This window comes from Neopsephotus bourkii, unplaced genomic scaffold, assembly GCF_033783945.1.
Source record: "Neopsephotus bourkii isolate Nb327-2 ecotype Australia unplaced genomic scaffold, CSIRO-AGI_Nbou_v1 NB_272, whole genome shotgun sequence".
Taxonomy (NCBI): domain Eukaryota; kingdom Metazoa; phylum Chordata; class Aves; order Psittaciformes; family Psittacidae; genus Neopsephotus; species Neopsephotus bourkii.
Genome location: NW_026900781.1, coordinates 6,692,181 through 6,711,940, shown reverse-complemented (window position 1 = coordinate 6,711,940; position 19,760 = coordinate 6,692,181). Strand labels below are relative to the sequence as shown.

General features: G+C 41.2%; 1 protein-coding gene across 23 annotated transcripts in view; it reads left to right on the top strand.

The window, feature by feature from the left end:
* Positions 1-19,760, top strand: part of ATXN1 (ataxin 1) — a 224,250-nt gene that overhangs the window by 9,075 nt on the left and 195,415 nt on the right. The window contains exon 1 of one of the 23 annotated variants that reach the window (XM_061346466.1): positions 7,118-8,358. The exons of 20 other annotated variants lie outside the window; for them this stretch is intronic. The gene's annotated coding sequence lies outside the window, so the exon portion shown is untranslated. Of the gene's footprint in view, positions 1-7,117; positions 8,359-16,416; positions 16,499-19,760 lie in introns of those variants that run through there. 2 more of the 23 variants (XM_061346474.1, XM_061346467.1) reach the window with 2 other exon arrangements.

The window sequence follows — 19,760 nt, the reverse complement described above, 5'->3', positions numbered from 1 at the left end:
ATTAAGCAAACATTCCGGATAAAAAAAATATAACCTAGTTAAGTCTGGTGCAGAGGCATAACAGGAATATAGTACTATGCTGCTTTTTTTGTACCAGTACAGCTTGAACTGTAGTGTTGTGTCTGTGGGCCTTAGATCAGATTTGTTTTGGCTTCTTTTCTTGTTACTGGACATTTTAGTCACTGTGTTTGGGGTTCTTATGTGGCCTTATTAGTTAGTTCTGATTTTCCCTAGGGAACTATCAAAATCAGGACCACTATATAGCTAAATAAGTGAATTAAAAGTTACTGGGTAGAGACTGCGTGCTTGAAAACGTTCTCTGTCACTGGATGTAACAGGCAGAGAGATCACAGTAGTAACACGTGAAAGAAACATGACCCGTTGTCGTGAGGGGAGCAGCCACAGATAGGTTTCACAGCCAAAGATAGAGCATTGCATGATAAGACCCATTATGTTTCTGGATTTTGAATTTGTTTCAGGGTGAAGGTGGCAACAGCCCCACTCTGTTTTAGGCACACCTGTGTTATTACCATAGAGTTTGTCAGAGGGACCAAACATAGGCCATGCTTGAATATATCCAAAGTGAGATCTCAGAAACCTTACTTAAAGGCTAATGGGCCTGCATGTGCATTCATGGCTTTATTCATATGAGGAATCGCATGGCTTCAGGGAATAACACCATTGTGTGTGTGAGCTCCAGGTGTGCTTACCCTTCCAATTCAAGCAGTGTTCTTCTAGAGCCTGCTAAAACAAACATCTTGCCTCAATAAGGACACAAGGTATAGTAAAAATAAAATAAAAATAAATGGAGATACACTTTTTTTAATCATGATTTGAATTAATTTTTTAGTGTGCTCTACAGAACAGGAATTACTGTTATTTATTCAGAGCATGCACTGCCTTCTTCCACGTAGACAAACGACTCAATGCTTACTTACAACCAGTCGTGTTGGGAGGATTTTGCGTGAGGCACTGAACATTTTAACAACCAAAAAGTTCTTTTTCATCTTTTCCACTGTCAAGTCACTTGATATTTATTAGTCATATTATAGTATCAGATTGAATTTACAACCGCAGCCCATTTGTAAGATTTTTTTTTTCTGAATTTTCCATATGTCTGTACACTACCTAACGTGGCTTATTTTGTGCATAAGGCATAATTTCTGTTACGTGCAGACTGCTGGGACCTGCTCTCTGTAAATGGACAACAGTCTGCCCTTTAAAAATACTTTGTAGTACACATAAAAAGAGCCAATCTGCGTCTATATTATTGTGTCTGGTGGTGACTTTGATGGCCATATCAGTGTCCTTATGTCCAGTGTATCATAGCTGGTTTTATTTCTTCCCTCTTGTACTATTTATGAAGGCCTGCAATGGCTGTAGGATTAAAAGAAGGTGGGTGATGGAGATACTTAGCATGTTAAGAGCACAAGTGGAATGGAGATGTGAGCTAGGTATAATTGGATAGTGATTAGAAATATTTTTTAAATTGTTTCTTTTTGTGTAACTCAAAGGTAAATTAAATGAAGTGGTACCAGTGCAGACTGACACCTTAGAAAGGAGGCCTTACGGTCCCTGAAGCCCTACCTCATCACCTCAGCTATGACCTTTTACATTTTTCTCTGTTCCCTCATCAGATAGTGAAGGTCTGATGTTTGACTGATTGAAAGCTTTCTAACGCCTTCTAAAGTGTAAATGGAGTTGGGTGTAGTGATCTGTCTACTTAAAAACACAAGGCTCACATTCATAATGTGATATAAGCCATTACTTGAGGTTTGGTTCACCTTCCAACTCCTGTTTCAAAAAGGCGTATCTGCAGATGGAACAAGAGACTTGTTATCCCACATGCTGCATGCAACTTGTTAGCATTAAAGTGTGGGCATTCGGATGTTAGTGAAAGTGTTAGAGGGATGGATAACTTCTATGTGCTGAGGGCTGAAAGGGCTGAGATGACTAGATGTGATGTGTGATTGTGTGTAAGCCTCAGCATCTGTGTGTGCCTTCCTCCTGCCCCTCTCCTTTGGCTGTGTGTGGTGGGCACACTGTGCTGCTGGGTTTTGCCATGCCTTGATAGCAGGGTATGCTTTTGGGTGAAAGTTAGATCCAGTGACAGCATTTGAATTTGAATGTGTTGGCTGAGGGGGTTTTGGCAGTGAGATACTGTGGTGGAGGCAAACCATCCTTTGATAAGTTTGATAATTAATTCTTTAGTTTATGATCAGTTGCTTAGCAGTGATCAACCCATTTTGGCACTAGCTGTAAACCTGACTTAAGGATTTATTGAGTTACTCTTTGCTCTTTAAAAAGTACAAATGCTGAAGTGTTTCTCACTCGTATTGTGGTGTAGTTGTGACTGTTGGCACATTTTTGTTTGTCAGGTACACACTCGTGAAGGCCCCTCTAGTTCTCTAAATTTAACGTTTCTGTGGGGCCAGCTACTTGAGAGAAAGGCTTTAATGGAAAGTTGGGTTTTAATGGAAAGTCAGGCTTTAATGGAGAAGCATAATTACGAAAAGCAGGCTTAATCCTCCTTTACTGTGCTCTGAAATTTTGTGCTAGTGAATATTTTCCACTGCTGCGGTTCCTTTTCAATGCTGTGTATATCAGCTGAGAGTGATTTTTCGAATTAATATAATAGTAAATGAATTTCTTCTCTTCCGTAGCTCCTGAACACATACCTTGCCTTTTACTGTCCCGTATTCACAGCTTTCCCCAAATAGGCTGACAGCAAGTAGATACAGAATGTTTGAAAATTAACTTGTATGCAAGAGAAAAGAAAATCCTAGTAGGTTATTACTCTAGAAGAGGTTGTAAGTTTATTCTCCATGTACCACTAGTGGTTAAAAGCCCATAGCACTAATCATATGCATTTTTATTTACAGATTAGTAGGCTCTACTCTGACATATGACTAACAGGGAAGCCCCTCCCTTAAACAGTTGTATGTCATCTGCTTCAGTGAACTAATTACTTGGCAATTCCCATTTGATAATTCCCTTTTTATTTTCTGATGAGTTACTTAACAGTGATGAGCTTGTTGAGCAGAATACCATGCTTAATCTGTGCTTCTGAAGCTACAGTGCGGGCCTGGGGATATCATTGTTTTCTGAATGCTGTTTAGCCTTGCCATAGGAACTTTGAAACCACACTAAGACATGTTAACAGTTCACAGTCAACGGTAAGCTAAATACGAGTGATATGTAGCATTAGCCAAAAAATAAAAAAGGGGTTTAGGTTACTGTTGCACTAGAGAAAGGATAATAAATATATAATTTCTAAAAAAACCCCAAACCCAAACAGCCCCAAAACAAAATCTAACATAATTAAGACACTAAGAAGCAGAAGCTTGTGTCAGAGATACGTTCTTTATATCATTCTCCTCTCCACTGAAATAATCAATTGACAGGAAATCTTATTCTTTAAAAAAACAGTTTCTTTTAATATCTCTGACAGTTCAGCTGATACTGGTGATGGTTGTGTTGTTTTAATGAGAGATACTTTGTTACTCTCATTTTGTCACTTAATGAGAGATAAATTGTCACTGTGTTTTCTCTACTGTTACCTGTCTTTTTTATTCTTCCCCAAGCCCTTTTCACATTCTTTCACTCTAGTGGCCACAGCAACCGTTGTTTCTGGCTGGGGAATGCATTTCCAGTCTCACTGCTAATTACAACATTGCAGTGTTGCTAGAGGGTACCTGAGTTCAGCAGTGCTTAGTTACTGCGGCGGACAAGGGGATTTATGGGGTGAAGTGACATCAGCCTTCTTACAGCAGTCCTGGTAAGGTCAGAATGAGCCTCCTCTGTGGGCCAGGAGTCAGATGGATCCTCTTCAGGCCCAGTGCCTCTGAAACTCAACCATGTGAAACCAGGCTGTTGAATTCGATTAAGATTTTATTACTAACTTCAGTACAGGAGGGTTTGTGGACCAGCTACAGTCACTTTGACTAGCTGATGGCATTATCCTGCAGATGTGATACCTGAAGAATTGGATTTTAGTTGAACTGGTGTTACAAGCTGAGAATTGGGCTATTTTTTCTTGAAAGCGTAGTGTAGTACTTTGTGTATTAGCTCAGATGACATTGCATCATCAGACTTGCTGATTTATTAGGTATTCACAATGATATCTCTTGGCCAGCACTGGAAGCTGTGCCACAGGCTTGTTTTATCAATGAGAAAAATGTATTTGTACATCGTTACATGTGTTTTTTGTAAAATTCATCAGAGGAACAGTAATTTTATGAAACATAGAATGCAGAACAGATTAATCTACCTTAATTGTGTTCATGAAGTACACCAGCTATAAAATCTTTTGAAAGGAATATTAATCAAGTTGATCAAAGGTGGCTTGAAGTACAGAATTCAAATAGGAATGCAATTACTTTCTGCCTGCCTGTATGTTTGCCATGGCTTGTGTGATTTTTTTTTTTTGTATTTTTTAATTCAAAATGAATTTCCATCTTGCTTTTTGGATTTATTTTTTTTTGTTACAGAATTTATCATGTTTTAAAAGTGAAGATATAAGAAGGTAAAACAGACAAAATTTTGCATTTTAGAAAATGTAGTAAGTAGGGAGCATAATAAAATAAGCAATTAAAACCCAGCAGAAGGTCACTGAACATTTTTTTTTATTATTTTTAATTTATTTTTTATCCTATTTAATTTTTTAACTACTCAACAGTATCTCTGGTAGTGCTGTGCAGGCATTGCTGAAAGCAGAAATCCTCCATAAGAATCAGAAAAGAAATGTGATGGAGAGCAGAGTGCCCCAGCTGTGATCTGAAAGGTTTGCTTACACACCCAGGAGCTGACCCTTGACAGATCCTTCTACAAACCACTATAGCTGCTGTGGATCTGCATCCCAAGCCATGGTGTCATATTTATTTTACAGAGGTAGCCAAAGTTTCTAGCCAATGATTTGGACTGATCTTCAACCACCTGCTCAGAGGTGGTCTGTCCAACTGTGAATTTTCCACCCTTCTTTCACCTTCCTCTTCAGGCTTACCAGCATCTCACTAAAGACTGAGACTCTGCTCAGGCAGCATTGACTGTTATGTCAGAAGAGCCCCAAGGACCCCAGATCTGGCTCAGGGTATTTTCTTCCCTCATCGAGAAAAGGCAATGAATGGTTGCTTGTCATTAAAGTAGAGCTATTGAGTAAAATGTTTGGCCCCAGACACACTGATACTGGTATTTCTATCAATATTCATGCAAGTAAAACACTACCGTATGAATATCATGAACATGATCTTTCAGTTAGCATGAGATTTTAATTGCATACTAGTGTCTTAAGATTTGAGTGTGTGGTTTAAAACAAGCAAACAGAGCCCAGCTCATTAACATATGGTGGAGGTTTCTCTGTTGACAACTGCTGTGTCTCCCTGACATTCAAATGAAATGGTACCTTCCCCCCTACTTTATTATAAATGAGAGAACTAATAAATCCTACATTTTACGTTTTTTTCCTCTGGATTCCCTTTCCTTTTTCCCACCTGCTACCCTGGGCCATGTTAGCGTGACTCCTCTGCGAGCAACACTTGCTGATGGAATAGCAAAATATGATCTGTTAGATACGGGCAAATGCTTTGCTTTTGCATCTCCTAGTTTGCAGAACTGAGAAGCTGCCTCACCTCTTTGCTTAGATCTTGTCTGTCTCCTTTTTGAATCAGGGATGAGTTTCAGGTTTCCTACTTAGTAGTCTTGCTAAATTTTCTTGGATATCTGCTGTGATTTGGCCTGACATTTTTGTTGTTAATGACACAGTCTTGGAAATCACTTGTGATTTCCTTTGTGAACTTGACAATTGATAAAGTAAATGATAGCGAGACAAGTGACACGGCAGTGCTGTCTCTGTGACGTGCCTTTGTTCTCTTTTATGGGGAAAGAGGATGATGGTGGATCATGAATTGTAATGATGGGACAAGGGGTAATGGGTTCAAACTTAAGCAGGGGAGATTTAGATTAGATATAAGGAAGAAATTCTTTACTGTGAGGGTGGTGAGGCACTGGAATGGGTTGCCCAGGGAAGCTGTGAATGCTCCATCCCTGGAAGTGTTTAAGGCTGGGTTGGATGGGGCCTTGAGCAGCCTGGTCTAGTGGAAGATGTCCTTGCCCATGGCAGGGGGTTTGGAACTGGATGATCTTAAGGTCCTTTCCAACCCAAACCATTCTGAGATTCTGTGACTTTATGGACCAATCTATAGTTTAAAACTGCACTGTGTGTTTGTTTGGATAGTGCACAGAGTATATTATATGGTGCCTTAAAAATTCATGTGATACTGCAATATTTTAAGGACCAAAGAAGCAGTAAAAGTCTGCATTTTGTTCCATATTTGCACAAGCTGGCAGAAGAACTCAGTCCTGGTGCTTGGGTTTCAACTGTGAGAATGATACAAGGCAGCATGCATGCATCCTACCATTTGGTGGTCACTACCAGTTTATTTTGGTTGCAGCTCAGCAGCAGATTCAGGGGGTGTACAGTGGTTAGTGACAGAGTAAATTAAAGTAATTCCTGAGTGGAAGCGTGACATTTGTTACATGACACTACTGTCCAGATGTTGTTGTCTGCTAGAGTACAGCCAGAGAAGGCCCTAAAGAAAATAGAGGTAGGTAGAAGGTTTATAGTAAGCAGATGAAATACATAAAACAGCAGCAGTCAAGTATGCCTCTGTTGCCTAAGGAGTCGAGCTTGTTGAATGTCACGTTGGCTGTATGGAATGGAAGAAATGCAAACTAAGACACACTTCTGCTACGTGTGCAGCCCTGCTATGAAGCGCGTTCATCTGAGCTGTCAGCTGGCTGGCTGCAGTGTTTGGTGCTGTTCATATAGCTCAGCCTGAGTGCCTCTGTGAAACCAGTAGTGCTGCACTGCTTGTGCTGCAGCAGACAGGGGTTTTATGCTCGTTATCTTGTTCAGTGTGAGCTGTGCATGTTCTGTGTTGCACTGAGGCACTCGGCCAAAGGCTCTGGTGGAGTAAGGGGTCAGGTTCCCACCTCCCTTACTTACTTAGATGGTTTAAATGGAGCCATGTGGGTGTAAATGTGGTGTGACAGAGCATGGGATCTGTCTCAGGGTCTCTGGGGTGTGTTGGGCCCTCTGTACTCAGAGCTCTTGTTGGCAGATCAGTGCTGCTGCCCAGACACTGCTTGTTTGGAGTTGAGTTTGGTAGGTACAGCAGTTGAGGGTTTGCCTGGCTTCTCCTTCAGGTGAAGAGGAAATGAAAACTGTTCCTTGGTCTAGTGTCATCTGTCTTCTTTCCTTTTAGTGCTTCAGGTGGATGTATTGGTGAATTAGAATGACCCTTCTTTATATAGCCCAAGCAGTGCTTTGCCCTTTCATCCTTCTGTCACATTTTAACCTTTGCCAGACTTTATTCTTTTACTGCTGGCCAATTAATTTTTCTTCTCACCCCCTTCTCTACCAGGATTCTCCCGTACTCAGCAGTTCTTGCTGCTGCATAGCTGACCTACTTGTACAGCTCCCTCGCCGTGTTTGTTACCTGCACAATACTTTGATGGTGTGTTGGCCCTTTCTTCAGCTTGATTTTTTTCGTGTGTGTTTCTATGTGTCTAAAATCTATTTCTGCTCAGAAGGTTTCAATACCTTAGTAATTTTCTGCAGAACTGCCAATTTGAATTTTGTTTCATCTACCTCCCTTCCTTCCTTGTTAGTCATAGCTGAATTCTGAGCTTTGCAGCCCCGATGATCTGCCTGGACAAGCCTTTCGCTCTGTACAGCCTTCTCCCTCTGTCCATGGGAAAACCCCCTTTATTTCTGCTCTGAAGCTTCATTGTGGGTGCCCATTTCCCTGGCCGAACATTGGATTTTTGGTCCCTGGCTTTCAGCTGCAGTGTCTCTTCAGCAGGCATCTTGCTTTCCAGGCCTGTCAGCTGGTCTCCAACAAATCAGTTGCGTATGTTTGCTTGCATAATGTTACATGCTGGCATTGTAAAACAAAAATAATTGAAATATAAGTCATTCAGTTTTTTCTCTGTACCTGAGCATGAGCTGGGAGCCACCCCCCTTGGGTCATTTGTTCATGAGATAATGGGGTCACTGTTACTTTATTATCATATCACGTGGTCTGCTGATCAAAGGATTCCTTTACTGTGTTAATAGCAGCACTTCAAACTGTTAATGTTAGTAAGTTTAAAAAATATAATACACTTTTTCACATGTCATACTGGTGGGGCAGAAGTAACAGCTTGGGCAGTTTTCCTTGGACTTCCAGTCGTTCTCACACCTTGACTTTGCTCCGGTGGCAGAGTTCTGTAGTAACAGGTTGCAAAACTTTCAAGGTAAACAAAAGAAAGAATGTTTGAAAAGCACTTCATTCAGAAAAAGAAAAGAAATTGAACATGGTATGTGTTTTGAGTGAGGCTCTTCAGCAGGGGAAAAATTCCTGGACTGCTATGGAGAAGTACAGGAATGAAGTACCCACTGAATGAGTGAAGTTCACAGAAGGTGTGAAGTGGAAAAAATGTGGGGGTGTTTGGTTGGGGTTTTTTTTTGTGTCTGTGTGTTATCAGTGTGTTTTTGCCAAGGACTGACTATTGGAATGATAATGTGGTTATAGTAGATTGAAAAAAACCACCAAAATAACAAACAAACAAAAAACCAAAAGCAAGCAAAAAACCAAAGCAAACCAACAAACAAACCACCAGAGCAATTTAATAAGTATTTTGGTTGATAATTTTGGAGGTGATGTTTTCTCAAAAGCCTTAGGTTTTTAACTGAATGAAAAAATTGTCAAAAAATAATGCTTTTATCTGAAAATTGATACCCCTTCTTGTTATAAGTAACACCAAAAAAGATACAAACTAAAGGACGTTAAAGGAAAATATACATGGATTTACTCATTGTATTTAACAATAGCTTGAGTATAGTTAGTTTCACTTTTCCTGTATGTGGACAGTTTCCCAAGGTGAGAGAAGCATATGAAGAAAAACAACCACATGCTTATAAGATTATAAACATCGGTGGAGGGATCTTGAAGGTATGAGTTACTACTTTTACAATCCTCCATTAAAAACAAGACTAGACTCCATATTGATGGAGTCCTTTTAAAGGCAGTGCCCTTTTAATCAGCAAACAGGTCCTCTGTGCATCAAATAATTAAAAATAGAGCAAAGTTTCTGAACAAGGCGTCTGGCAGAAACGTCTGTACTTCCATCTGTGCATGATTAGCAGAATGTTTCATGATATTTAAATAGCACAAGCTTTGCTCTCTTTTTTATTATTTGTTGTGCTGAAGACCTGTTTGCTTGTTAAATGGTCTTTTTTGAATAGTTACTGGAAAGGAATCAGGAAAGTGTATGAAGACATCTTGTACACACTGCAAATGCCAATTTGTCCCTTTTTTCAAGGAGACACTGCCCTTCTTTTTATTTTTTATTTTTTATTTTTTATTTTTTATTTTTTATTTTATTTTTTTATTTTTTTTATAGGAGCTCTACCACATCCTTCACTTGGTGTTTAGAATTTCTTATGGACTGGTTCGTTGCAGGGGGAGTTCAGCACATATTGTGGTCACTGCCCATGGACTACAGTTTCCCTGATAACAGCTATTATTTTTATAACAGTGGAGTTCAGAGCATGCTACACTGTTTGTACACACCAGGGTTATTCGCAGAGTACATGTGGCAGTTCAGATCTGCAGTTTCTGCTGGTGGTGCGGGTGCCCGATGTCTAATCTGCAACACACACTGCTGTGAAGCCTTACCCTTTCAGAAGGGACGTAATCAGCCCGGCAACAGCTTTCCAAGTGGTTTTAAGGCCTGAAGCTGGAACTCCTCCTTGCTGGCAGTCATTCAACATCACGCTGCGTGCTCTTCCTCTCTGGCTAGCAACAGGGTGCTTTCCAGTTGTAGCCACTGATTTTGCATCGTGCTAGTGAAGTTTTCGAGTGTGTGTTTTACAGAGGCATGTACAAGTAGGTATGTGATGAAAAGAAACTGCTGTCTGGATGCGAAGTGCATTGCTGTAGCTGGCTGAGAGCAGTTTTCTTAAGTGCAAGTGCCTGGTTGTTTGGAGCCGGCAGGCTGGCAGGGAGCTGAGACACTGATGGGCTTAGAGGTCCTTTGTGGAGAGCCAGTATTCAGTCTTTGGACAATTTGTATTCCTGGATGGGCATGGAAAATAAGAGCTTTTGTGTCATGTATAACTAGCATTTTACTCTGTAGCTGGGCTTTTTGGTTTTGTTATTTTTCTGTCATCTTGTGTTTTGAGAAAAGCTGTGACGTGTGAATGCTGACTGGGATCATCTCTTAACTTCAGTTCAGGACTTCAACAGAAATTGTGGTTACTACTGTGCACCTGACAACATAAGTATATAAACTCTGCTTATTCATACCTCAGATAACACCTCAGAGAAGCCTTGGCTTTGGAGAAAGAGCCTCCTGTGAGATAGCCTCCACGTATGGTTCACCTCACGTGGTGGTTACTGGTGTTTGTCTTGTTTCTGGCCCAGATTCTGCAGAGCAGTGTGCTCTGAGGCTTCAGAGCAAATTCTTCTAAGCCGGGTTGTATACATATTGTATTGTATGCGGGCAAGAGGTTAGAAAGACCATTTTGCAAATACCTGTCCATTGTGTGGTTCAGCTTCCAGATGCCTGGGGAGACCTGAAGATGAATGAGTAGATGTGGAGGAGTCCTGCAAGGGAAGGAACAATTATATTTTACTGTGAGAGGTCAGAGCAATATGTATGCCTGTTCCTTCAGCTAGACACTGAACTAATGCGTGAAGCAGTTCCACTCACATTTTATTCATGTTGCTCCTAAAAATATAATGTTGGCCCCCTTAACAGCTGATTTCTGCAGAAAGGAGAATTACTTCTAGAACTGATTCTTGATCAGTGTAGTTGGGTTGCCTTATATTAGCATGCCTTCAGGAGCAGGAAGGAGAAGGAAGACTTGGGCTCATTTTAGAAAGATGTATAAAGTTGCGTTGGTAGCTTGGTTAAAGTAAGCCAAGTTTTGTGTTTTGCTTCTAGTACTTATCCTCAGAATATACCATAATGGGTTTTTTTGGAACATCTTCAGCTTATGTTGTGAGTGTGAATTAATTAACATTAGTATGACTTGCATATTGTCCAATGGAATTTGTTTTTCTGTATCTTCTGTCATGCTCAAGGTACTTCAAACACTTTAAAATAATGAGTTCAGCCTTAATAGTGCTGTGACTCTGTAGAAAATCACAGCTGTCCTTCTGGGTGCAACAGGAGATCAAATTCAAGGATGGTTTCGGTGACTGGAGTGGGAAGAATACTGGTTGTGATGTTAGTGTTACCCCTGCTATTTTTTAAAAAGCATCTGTGACAGGCTTCTTATTTTGGCAGCTTGGATTTTGCTGTTTATTACTTCATTTATAACTCTCAGTGCAGTGTAAACAGAACGATGAAGAGTTGCAGGGCACATTATTCATAAGCTGTTGCTTAAACCTCACTGTTGCATTTCTAGCTCTAATTATTTCACATCATGACATACTACATGAAAAAGCTGGTAGCCCTTGATTTCCTGAAACAAAACCAAGTCTTCCTTTTATGACCCTGCAAAGCACATTGTAGCAAAGCAGGTAAACTGGATTTCAGCCTAAGATGGTAGGCTCTTGTTGATTTGTGTGAAAAATGAGGGTTCCATTAATTGTCTGCGGGGCTCCAGAGGAGAGGGGGTGCCTTGTATCACTCAAAAAAAATTCCTTTCAGCTGGCTAGAGAGAAGTATGGATAGCATCCAGCATTCATACATCCAAGTACAAGGCTTATAATGGAAAAGTTGATGACCGGTCAGTATAGAAGTACTAGCAAGTATTTATATAACTCATAGCTGTTGACTACTGTAGACGTGTTGCTTTAGGCCCTGTTCCCACTGGCATTCCTCCTGTTGACTTTCAGAGAGTTAGGATCAGACCCCTTTGGCTCAAGGAGTGAAGTTAATTAAGACTGAAAGAAGCATGCACATTCTGAAATCAGCCTCCAGTTTTGGGAAGGAGAACAGTGGAAATAACTGACCTGTACAGGGATACTGAAGTACTTCACAGTATGACACAGCCGTACACTGAAAAGAAAGCTTTCCTTGAGTTATTTGGGATATTTAATTTTGATATGTAACTTGCAGTGTTGTCTTTTAATAGAAGGCTTGATGTGGTTTTTCCTCATTCCTCACAAAACTGTTCTTTGACAAGGAGAAAAACATATCTATCCAATTAATAGGCGTCTTTCTGTATTCAGCAGTAGGCATTAATTGTTTTAAGTTGGTACTATTATATGAAAGCTTCTTACAAAACTTTCTCAGTTTGGTAGGAAGGAGTGGCAATTCGATGCATTCTCAGCTGTGCAGGTCTAATGTATGTTGCTTGTAAAGACACCTACATGTTACAACAAAAATGCCCCTTATAGCCAAGGATATGTAACCACAGTCTAGAGAATTACAAAAGAAAGAGACTCAACTAAGTACTGAAACAGGAAAAAAAAAAAAAAGGCAAAATTGAAAGATTCTTCTTTTTAAAAGCAGTAAAGTTAAAAAAGAGAAAAAATACTATTCCATAAATACATAAAAAAAAGAAAAAATAGAAAATCTCAGTGCTACACTGTATGCTAAAGTTGCTATCAGTTAGGGAATGTATGTGGAACAAAAGTCTGAAATACTAAATACTATAAATTCAATTGATATTCAGGTCTCCAGAAAAAGAAGAGATTTGTAGGTTTGATGAAAACAACAAAGGCCAATTTGGGGGAAGGTAGGAATACTGCTAGAAAAGCTGAACAATACATCTCTCTGTAAAGTTGCATGTGACTGGTGTAAACGCTGTTATGTCACAGCTAGGGCTGCTGAAATTGTAAGCAGGTAGCAAAAATTTTCTGTTTAATATTTCAGAGATAATAATTGTTCTGAATGCTTTAAATAGCATAGGAAATGTAGTGTCACAAGCTTGACATTTGAATATTAATATTGATACTGAAACAGTCTCACCACAAAGGATGCCAGGACTGCATGAGGAAGGACAGCATTTTGATTAGATAAAGACACAAAAGTTTTAAAGCCCTTCAGATAGATTGAAAAAAATCCTTATGAAAACTGGGGCAAAATTACATGTCAGGACTGGAAATTTTATATCCGGTTTTGGGAATATCCCTATTCAGTTAAAGCTGGAAGCAAAGAGATGTTTTCCTGTTATTTCTGTCTTCCCGTCTTTCTGGCATTTGCTATTTGACGAAGTTGGTCTCAAAAAGGTTAATAGGACAGGGCTACAGAGTGGTTTAGATTGACTTGTAAAAATACATGAATATATGTGGGTTCAAGAAAGGGCACTTGGGGATGTATTGTCTTTACTGTCTGTACGCAGACTTGCTTTACATGTATTGTAAGTTCTGTAACATCAAGATTTGGCTACAGGTTGCTTTATTAAAGAAGCATTTCATAGAATCATAGAATAGCTAGGGTTGGAAAGGACCTTAAGATCATCAAGTTCCAACCCCCCATGGGCAGGGACACCTCACACTAAACCATGTCACCAAAGGCTTCGTTCAACCTGGCCTTGAACACTGCCAGGGATGGAGCATTCACCTCCCTGGGCAACCCATTCCAGTGCCTCACCACCCTAACAGTAAAGAACTTCTTCCTTATATCCAATCTAAACTTCCCCTGTTTAAGTTTTAACCCATTACCCCTTGTCCTATCACTACAGTCCCTAATGAAGAGTCCCTCCCCAGCATCCCTATAGGCCCCCTTCAGATACTGGAAGGCTGCTATGAGGTCTCCACACAGCCTTCTCTTCTCCAGGCTGAACAGCTCCAACTTTCTCAGCCTATCTTCATATGGGAGGTGCTCCATTCCCCTGATCATCCTCGTGGCCCTCCTCTGGACTTGTTCCAACAGTTCCATGTTCTTTTATGTTGAGGACACCAGAACTGCACACAATACTCCAAGTGAGATCTCAGGAGAGCAGAGTAGAGGGGCAGGATCACCTCCTTCGACCTGCTGGTCATTCTCCTTTTGATGCAGCCCAGGATATGGTGCACACTGAAGTCGGCTCATGTTCATTTTCTCATCAACCAACACCCCCAAGTCCTTCTTCGCAGGGCTGCTCTGAATCTCTTCTCTGCCCAACCTGTAGCTGTGTCTGGGATTGCTCTGACCCAGGTGTAGGACCTTGCACTTGTGGCATTCCTTCCCTCCAGCATATCAACTGAACCACACAGCTTGGTGTCATCAGCAAACTTGCTGAGGGCACACTCAATCCCACTGTCCATGTCAGCAATGAAGATGTTAAACAAGACCGGTCCCAACACCGATCCCTGAGGGACACCACTCGTTACAGGTCTCCAGGCGGACATTGAGCCATTGACCACAACTCTTTGCGTGCGGCCATCCAGCCAGTTCTTTATCCACCGAGTGGTCCATCCATCAAATTGATGTCTCTCCAATTTAGAGACAAGAATGTTGTGTGGGACAGTGTCGAACGCTTTACACAAGTCCAGATAGGTGATGTCAACTGCTCTACCCCGTCTATCAGTTCTGTAGCCCCATCATAGAAGGCCACCAAATTGGTCAGGCAGGATTTCCCCTTAGTGAAGCCCTGATGGCTGTCACCAAGCACCTTGTTGTTTTCATGTGGCTTAGCATGCCTTCCAGGAGAATCTGTTCCAAGATTTTGCCAGGCACAGAGGTGAGACTGACTGGTCTGTAATTCTCCGGGTCATCCATTTTCCCCTTCTTGAAAATGGGGGTTATATTTCCCTTTTTCCAGTTGTTGGCAACTTCACCTGACTGCCATGATTTTTCAAATATGATGGCCAGTGTCTTAGCAACTTCATTTGCCAGCTCCTTCAGGACCCGCGGGTGGATTTCATCAGGACCCATGGACTTGTGCACGTTCAGGTTCTTAAGATGGTCTCGAACCAGTTCCTCTCCTACAGTGGGCCCAAGGTCTTCATTCTCACAGTCCCTGCGTCTGCCTTCCAAGACTTGGATTGCATTTGCCAGTGAAGACTGAGGCAAAGAAGTCATTAAGAACCTCAGCCATCTCCAAATCCAGAGTAGCCAGTTCTCCTGATAGCTTCCAAAGAGGGCCCATGTTGTCCCTAGTCTGTCTTTTATTTGCAATGTACCTATAGAGAATCCCTTCCTGTTATCCTTAACATCCTTAGCCAAGTTTAAGTCTAAGTTTAATTCTAATTTAATTTCTTTTCTAAGCATAAAATAGGGATGACAATTTATTTTAACAGGCAGGCATGCTCTCCCCACATCTTTGTGCAGATGAGTGTGTGCACAATCCCTTAATGTAAGTTCCTTATGGCTTGACTGGTTCTTATAAAAATGTGTGGTGGGATGACTAGAGTACAGCACTTCACATACAAATAGTAAGTTGCAGTCTACCTATGTGATGGAGCCCAAGGACATTACTTCTTTGCATTCACAGTGTAACAGATTTCTCCCCAAAAGCATGCAAAATAGAGACCGGTGAGAATCACTGGAGATACTTTACAAAGGAGGCCACCCAAAGCCAAGCCCATTTGAAGAACAGGAATATTTATGTTCTGTCACTCTGTGTAATGCAGGGTTGTTGTGGATGGTACCCTACTGTTGATAAATCTCTTGATAGCTTCTGGCAATTATGTTGTTATGTAGATGATTTGGTAAGTCACTTAGCTGCTGATAGCGCTGATAGGTGTTTTGCTTTCCAAAATTCCTTATCACAGAGTATGCAGAGCACATTTTTGGCATTGTACTGCCAGCATGGGTTGTGCCAGTTTGATTCTAGCTGTTTAGCTGTGTGCAAGCTAGTTAAAGAAGTTTTCTTTCTTTGGGGGACAGGAAGGAAAAGTTTGTCAGCCTCCATTCTGAAAGTGTTTTGGTAGTTATGACTTCTTTTTCCCTTCAAAAAGGTATCTTGTACTTTCAGGCTCTCTTATTTTCAGATGTGATTAATGGTAACTTCTGTCTTTAGAATGCAAATGCAATTTTAGTGTACTTTTGCACTGTATAATACTCCTCTCTGCACAGACTGTTACCAGACAAATTAAAAAGATAGGTATTTATTCAAAAACCAACCAAACAAAACCAAGTGAGTTTACCTTCTGAAATATTTATGTACTCATAGTTGTAGGTGCTGCAACATATTTATGTCAAAGTGGCACCATTCTGCTTTGCCAAGCGTAGGCAGCTTCCTTTAGCTGTGTGTTACCCACTGTAGGTAGGAGGAGAAATTGTGCAGGTCGCTAGAACTGTTGAAATGCCTTTGTGTCTCAGCAGCGGTAACCTACGCAGAAGCAACCCCTCTGAGGTACCTTTCGCAGGGGAATGTTGGAGAATCCCGGATCCCTGGCAGCCACCAGCATTCCTTTCCAAAGGGTGAAATAACAGCACTTCTATTAAATGCAGAACCTTTCCTCCTGCTGCTGTGCATGCACAAACCTGGTATGTGCATACACAAACCCATTGATGACAGTGACATTTTAGCTTGCTCAAGTTGTTGAATTTTCACTAAGGAGACTTGAACAAGGTAATGACACATGGAGATCTTGCCCTCCAATGCTATGCTGTTTGCAAGGTGATTCACAGCATGTGCAGAGTGGATGGAAAATGTCCTGGAAGCACTCCAGTTTGTTACTGTATTGAAGTCATTTGCCCAGGCACAAATGCTGATGATTTGGGGAGCCTGTAGAGCTACAAAGAATGGAAGGTGAATCTCCCCCACCTTAGGTTAGGTTGTAACTACTAAATGACATTTTATTTTGTGATCAGCTATTCACCTCACTATCCAGACCTGTGTTCTAAATAAAACCCAAGGAAATAAAATCCTCAGGACGTTTTGGCCTGTTACGAGATGAGTTGCTGTTGGCTTTTATAGATCTATTTTATTGTCTGTTCCTAATGGCAAGATTTAGAAAAGCATCTTGATTTTGAACTGCTGCAAAATGTAGCCCGAACTGAGAGTAATCATACTGAAACAGATTACTTTTTTTACATACTATACTTCCTCTATTTTTTTTTTCAACTGTTTCCCAAAGTATCAGCTACATCTACTATCAGTGGTAGGATAATAGCTTAAATGAATCTTTTTTTCTTTCCTTTTTTTTTTTTTTTAATGCTCTATAGCTGTATAGCTGCTCTTAGGCACACAAAAGTAAATTGTTAAGATAAAATTAATCTGATACAGTTCCTGAACCTGCTCCCTTGATGTTAGTGCAAATTAATGGTGGAATTAGGATCAGACCTTCAAAGAATAATAAACCCTCCCTCATCTGCAACAGTAGTATCTTAGAGCTGATCAAGTTAAAAATATGAATGAAAAATTGTGACATATGCCTAATCCTCAGATAATTTTCATGGTGAATGGAATAATCTTCCATGGAGCTGTGAGTGGCCAACATGTTATTGTACATCAGGGCCCTATTAATCATAGTTTATTTACAGAGCATATGGTAACTGCTCTGAAGCATGCCATATACAACATGCTTTTATCTTTGTATTATTGTTTAAAACTACAGTCTAATGTGTCACTGGGGATATATGTAGTCTTGGAAAAACTGTGTGTGCCGTGGTACTTGCTAGCAATGTGGTATGTGGCCAGGATGTACACTAGGTATTCAAATTACGTATGCTGCAGAATTTGCAGGATTTGTGAATTTGCATTTTAAAATACTTGTCATTTCTGGAAATACCCCGAGGTGTAGCTGTCCACAACTTCCCTCCACTAAATAATTACATATATTTGCTTTCAAAGCTGAATAACCAGGCAGGTGGGGAGTTGGTTTCTGAGAGAGTGATTTTAAACCTTACAGTCAGGACTGTGACCCAGAAAGTTGGGGGTATTTTTTAGCGTTATTGCTGTGCTGTTCATTAATACATGTGGAGTACCAAAGCCTGTAACTGAACGCTCTGCTTCCCCGAGTGCAGTTTATTGCCCTGCCTTTTAGAAAAATCAAGAGGCAGCTTGGAAGAGGTGCATACAAGACCAGAGAGCCTCATGTAAGTTCAATCCGGAGATGTTTCAGCTGACACCACTTGACCAAGGCAAAATAAGTTGCTTATGCCTCCAGTCACAGGGTGCCTAATTACATGTGAACCCTTGGGAGTAGGGATTCAAATACTGGGAGAGTAGACTGACATCTCTCCTTCCCAGGGTGGGGGGAACATTTCAGAGATGGCGGGTGAGTTATGGGAGTGCTAGGGGCCTTTAACCTGAAACCGTGAAAGCTGGGGCTTTGCCTGCCTGTGTGCTGTTGAGGCGAACAGATTTTAGCTTTTCCTGTCTGCCCCTGCCTGCCTTTTGCTGTGGTGTTTCAGGAAGGCTGATTTATAGTCACTGGATTTTTGTGTGATGAAGAGAACTAAATAGAAATGCATTCATTATATCTATGCCTTACTCCTGTAGGTATCCCACAAGCCATTAACTAAGTCCATTGCATTTTAGGCATTTGACTTTACTAGGGTTGTTTCCTGCCCCCTCTCCACCCTGCAGCAAGCTGCATGGTAGAGAGATGCTGGTGGCATAGCCTGATGAGCCTTTCCTGAAGCCTCTGAGGTCAGGGAGGGTGCTCCTGGCTTCAACCCCAGCACCCATGTCTCCCTGAGCACGCGTGAGTGCATGCTCAAGCCTGGCTACTTCCCGTCCTGCATGCCTTCCTGAATGCCAGCCCCACAGTGTTCCCTGGAGCAGTGGCATGCGGATGTGCGGCAAGGTGCTCCCTGCTTGCCAGACCATGTGTCAGTGCTCCTGGAGCAGCAGCTGCTCCTCAGTTTTCCCGCTTTTCCATGCTGCTGCAGGGTCAGGCTTATTCTGAGAACAGGTGCCTGAAGCTGATGGTGCAGCTGGCACCTAGGTTAGAGGGATGAGGCATATGGGGGCTGTTTGCGAGCTTGTACACCTGCACGGTTTCAGGGTACCCAGAAAATATTAAGGCAATTTAACTGCTAAGCCTGGAGGTTTTTAAAATACACTCCAAATGCTGCATAATGTCTATAACCCCAGTTGTTCTGTCCTTCAGGAGTGTTACTGCTTTGGGGTGGCTGGATACAACATGGTATAAAGGATATAACAGTGTTGCACCATGCATGCCTAACTGCAGGAAAAATGCAACTTGCGGTCTTCCCTGGAGGTTGCATACTGCCAAGCGTGGCTGGTTAACACTGGTTAACTGGTTTGTAGTGTAAGGGTGGTTTTTAGTTTGTACTCTGTGGTGGCAATAGTGACCAGAGGCTGTGGTCTGTGAACCAGTTGACTGAGAGCCTGCCTCTGAAGAGCCGTGACTCAGGAAAGCTATCTCGCTGTCAGCTGGCACCTCACTGCTCTGTGGAGGGCTTTGCTTTTACCAGCAAAACCTTAGGGAGCTTGCAAATGGGAAAAGATGGAAAGCCTGCTCTGTCTTTCCAGAGGTGAAGTGAGATCATAAAGTTACCATTTTGGTGCACTGATGGTTTTGTGGATTATTAATTGTATTTTTTTCATTTTCATGTAGCTCTCTTGCTTCTTTCCTGTCCACCTTTGTCTTTCTCTTTGAATATATGTGCAGTTGATATCCAAAATTCTTTATTGATCTAATAAAGTGTTGAAGTGGGATGACTTTGAAAACACTGCAGGGTAGCTTAGTGAATTCATTTTAAATTAGTGTTTAACATACAACCTCTTCTTTAAAGTTCCCAAACATTCTGTGAGCAGTGTTGTAGTTATGGCTGTTTTCAGAGAACTTGAGAGTTTGCAGGAAAAATCATCCTGGGGGGTAAATATTTTCTACTTGTTTTCACTACAAAAGGGAATAAGC